Source organism: Bos javanicus, chromosome 21 (assembly GCF_032452875.1).
Source record: "Bos javanicus breed banteng chromosome 21, ARS-OSU_banteng_1.0, whole genome shotgun sequence".
In the NCBI taxonomy this organism is placed as follows: domain Eukaryota; kingdom Metazoa; phylum Chordata; class Mammalia; order Artiodactyla; family Bovidae; genus Bos; species Bos javanicus.
Genome location: NC_083888.1, coordinates 25257116 through 25262024, shown reverse-complemented (window position 1 = coordinate 25262024; position 4909 = coordinate 25257116). Strand labels below are relative to the sequence as shown.

General features: G+C 43.1%; 1 pseudogene; it reads right to left on the bottom strand.

Moving 5' to 3' along the window:
- Positions 1–542: 542 nt before the first annotated feature.
- Positions 543–4519, bottom strand: LOC133234004 (S-phase kinase-associated protein 2-like; annotated as a pseudogene).
- Between the last annotated feature and the right edge of the window lie 390 nt (positions 4520–4909).

The window sequence follows — 4909 nt, the reverse complement described above, 5'->3', positions numbered from 1 at the left end:
TATTAATATTAGTCGCTCAGTCGTGTGTGACTTTTTGCGACCCCATGAACTGTAGCCCTCCAGGCTCCTCTGTCCATGGGATTCTCTAGGCAAAACTACTGGAGTGGGTTGCCATTTCCTCCTCCAGGGGACCTTCCCAACTGTACATAAAGGGGACTTCATTAATGTGCATTAGAGGATACCCCAGGTTAACTGTCATAGAAAACTGTCTCTTGAGCCTTTAAATTCTATACCAATTCTACACCTCTGGTTGGCCAATTGTTTGTTTCCTTATTTAGGTTTTAAGGTGAATGACCTGGGGCTATTCGTTTCCATCAACCTGATTGCGAATCTAAAGGTGCAGTTGAAATGTCTATTTTTCTTGCCATCCTCAGAAGAGATTGCACAGATCTACTCTATGATTCTCATTCTTTTCAGCTTACAATACAAATAGCTTATTATTTTTTGCAACCTATGTCTTATAATAAAGCAGTGCTGAAACATTAAATAGAAGAATGTTCAGTTGCCATATAGGCTACGAAAATGATATGCTGGTGGTGATTTTTAAGCTTGATTCTAAATAGATTATGAAGAATGGCCCTTGGAAGACGTGGTTCAAATTTTGCTATTTAAGGTATCCTGAAATCATAGGCTCATTCTCCCTAAAATTTCAAAAAGCATAGAGCTTAGGCTCTTAAGGGTATAGCAGTGATAAAAAGCTTTCATAGTCATGTCTAAAAAGCAACACTTCATAGTTTTCTGTCTCCAATGGTTCTCTAATATACTTGTAGAAGGAAGGCAACAGAAAACCAAGAATAAAAATAGCTGAGCTCTCCACAATTGGGCTTCCTGCTTACTTTCCCTGTTCAAAGAAAAGAGGAGACACCGTCTTGCAATAGAGGCTTCATAGACAACTGGGCTTCTCCAGTGACAGTCGGCATTTGATGCCCCATATCTCTTGGTTCTTCTGTTGCCAATGGTCGGCCTGGTGATGGTGGTGAAATGGGAACAATTAATCTGTAGATGAGGGGGGGCTTCCTTTAACAGTTGAAGGGTACCGTCTGCCACAATTCCAAAGACTTGTAGTGTTTTTAATGTGGGAATTTCTCCAAGTTCAAGTAAAGTTTCAGGTATTATGTCGTAGCATCGACTGAGTGATAGGTGTTGGAGATAGTTGAGTCGGTAAAATTCTGGAAAGCAGTAATTTTTCAGCATGACACCATCGCTTAAGTCTAGGTGGACAAGATTGGGACATCTTCCAACTAAGGTAGAGACATCTGATCTCTGCAGATTCTTTCGGTACTCGCTGAGATTCAGCTGGGTGATGGTCTCTGATACATGTGCAACAGCTACCTGTACATGCTTTTCAGTGAAATCATAGAGGTTCAATTCATCCAATCTGGAAGAACTGCTCAGCGAAGTCTTCAGGGCAGATTCAGAGAATCCAGAACACCCAGAAATGTTTAGTTGCAGTAAATGTGTGTTCTGAGCAAGATTATCAACAATGGGATCTGAAAGTCAGAGGCCTTCCAGGCTGAGATTCTGCAACTTGGAGCAGTGAGACAGAAGACCTTGCAGGGTAGACACATCGATCACAGAGTTCGACAGGTCCAGGTGCTGTAGACGAAAAGGGCTGAAACGTTCAACTAACGGTTGGTCCATAAATGATTGTGGACAACGGAAGGCAACCACCCTTCAGGACAAAAATACAGAGGAACACAGCTGCAAAAAATTGTCCAGTTATAGAGAATACATACTACTCCAGGGCTTTTAAAAGAAAGGCCTAGAATTCAGTTTGTATTCGGAGCAAAGCATGAATACAGATTGAGACTAAAATGGAAAATTTTAGGGCAAGAGTCTGGTGCAGATGAGATGGCATAGGAGTGGAACACTGCAGGGCACATAAGCAAACCCCAGCCCAATATACCTGTAGAAAAACATGATCCAATTTGAAATGGCTCATCACTGATAACATCTTCTGCTCCTTGGTTTCAATATATATATATATAAACACCCCACAAAGATAGGATCCAAGTAAACAAGTCTATAGATCTGGTCTAGATCGGTGTGTCATCGCCATGGTTGTCTTGTGCACTTAAAGACCTTACTTTCAGTTCTTTTTAATCTCATATTATTAAAGGAGATATCAAGTGTAATTAGCATCCCCTCAAAAGCATGTCGGCTTTCTCATTCTTGAAGAAAGGTCGTTTAATTAGTTTGAGCACACTGAGAATCAAGTTGTAGAAACACAAGCAAGCAAAACCACAAAAAAAGATCTTAACAGTGGAAAACTTCAGTCTGACAACAAACTTATCCTTTGAAATTCATAATTAAGAACTCAAACTTATAAAGATCATTTTGTTTTTTGGTTTCTCCCTCTCTCTTTTTATTGGAGTATAGTTGCTTTACAATGTTGTGTTAGTTTCTGCTGTGCAGCAAAGTGAATCAGCCATACGTATACATATGTCCCCTCTGTTTTGGATTTCTAAGAGAGAACTGTGACTCAGAATTTTGCTTTAGTTCATGGAGTTAATAAGTCAAGAAATCCTGCAAGGTCTTTCTAGTTCCAAAGTCCAGGAGATCCACATTGCCCTCAGCAGCCTCCCTCAAGGTCAAAACTTGGAGACCTTCTGTGCAGCAAAGTGGAGCAGCTATATGTATACATACATCCCCTCTATTTTGGATTTCCTTCCCATTCAGGTCACGACAGAGCATGGAGTAGAGTTCCCTGAGCTATACAGTAGGTTCTCATTAGTTGTATATTTTTTTACATAGTAGTGTACCTGTCAATCCCAACCTCCTAATTCATCCCAGCCCTCTCTTCCCACTTAGTGTCCATCTGTTTGTTCTCCACGTCTGAGTCTCTATTTCTGCTTTGCAGGAAAGATCGTCTATACCATTTTTTCTAGATTTCACATTGCAGTTTATTTGCCTTATTTTGTTTTACAAAAGAAATGCATGCTTATGGTAAAATTAAAATCATTTATAAGATTATCAAAACTAAAAAAAAAAAAAAAAGCCCTGGAGACTTTAACTAGACATGTGAGCTGCACACATTGCTTAAATCTGTGGGGCCAGCTCCCCCAAATGTTAACTGGAATAATAATCTCTGTTTCGCTACCCTAAAGTGGAGGTTATGAAAAAGAAAAATGGGGCAGTAGCTGAAGATCCATCTGAAAAACTTGTAAGCCCACATTCTAAATATACAGATGTACTTTCACTTCATGGCCAAAGAGAATTACACTTCTCTCCACTCTTAAGCATCACCAAGGCTTCGCAATGTTTTTATCTTCTTGTTTCGTCAGCAGGAAAATATTTCCTTAAACCTCCCTTTCTATCTGGCAAATTTCTCTGTCCCTTAAACCCACATTCTCAGGCACCAACTCCTTCAGGAAACCTTTCCTGACTGCCTCTTCCATCTCCTTCACAGCCCAGGCCTCTGTCAAAACTCTTGCTGCATGGCACTGTCTCTGTATTTTCACACATCACCAGACCCAGAGGTGAGGAGCCGTGGTCTAGTGTCTTCTGTACCCCTGGCCAGGAGTGGGATGTATGTTGCAATGCTCTGAGGAGGCCTGTTGAACCTAAGAACGTGGCATGAAACTATCGAGTCTGAGTTTCCTAGATGGACTTCCAGACCCAAACCCAAGAAGCAACTCTCCCTCTCAGGAAGAAACAGGCTGTCCCGAGTGAACCAGAGTGAAGAGCAAAGACAACAACTCCGCTCTGCCCTCCTTTCTCCAGCTGCTTCCACCTCACTCACCCAGGTAGGTGGGACACCCTCCTGGGGGTCTTCCTAGGGTGCAGGACTTTCATTTTTAAAACTAGGACAACCTACAGAGGTGGGGTGGGGGTGGGAGGGAGGCTCGAGAGGGAGGGGATCTATGTATACATATACCTGATTATCAGGTGGTGCTAGTGGTAAAGAACCTGTCTGCCAAAGCAAGAGATGAAAGAGATGCAATTTCAATCCTTGGGTCAGGAAGATCCCTTGGAGGAGGAAATGGCAACCCATTTCTGTATTTGTGTCTGAAAAATTCCATGGACAGAGAAGCCTGGTGGGTTACAGTCCATGCTGCTGCAAAGAGTTGGACATGACTGAGTGACTGAGCACACACACACACACACACACACAACTGATTTACACATTGCTGTATAGCAGAAACCAGCACAACATTGTAAAGCAATTATCCTCCAATAAAAAAAAGATAAAAAAAGAAAACCAGGACAGTCCCAAGTCAACCATCCCCAGATTTCAGTTCCCAAACTTTCAGATTGTTCATTCTAACCCCAAGCATAGAGATGACCCTGCTGTGGGGAAGCGGTACTCCAACATGGAACTTGTCTGCCATGTGAGCCAGCAAACAGAGAAGCCTCCGTCTCACCATTGCCAGGTGGCCGGGACACCAGCAATGGTGCTCCAGCTGTCAGTGTCAGAGAACAGAGAACCCAAGCCTGTTCCCAGAATCTTCTTTGCCAGACCCTCAGATGTCTGCTGTGTGGACAGAAGGTCTTTGGGGGAATACTCAGCAGCTTTCATGGCTTCTGCCTGCTAGATGCCACTATCATCTGTTTCTCCAGACATCTCCATTTCCAAGTGTCTCCTGGTGGGTGCCTGTGTTCCCAGTCACTCAGTCATGTCTCACTCTCTGCAACTCCCTGGACTGTAGCCCACCAGGCTCCTCTGTCCATGGGATTTCCAGGCAAGAATACTGGAGTGCATTGCCATTTCCTCCTCCAGGGGATCTTCCTGACCCATGGTTTCAACCCAAATCTCCTGCATTGGCAGGTGGATTTTTTTTATCACTGTGACACCTGGGAAGCCCCAGGGAGGAGCAAAAACACCCCTGGTTGAGAATCACTGTCTTAGATGGATCGTGACCACCTTCCACTTTTCAAATGCTTTGCAGGTTCTGGGTGTATCACTTGC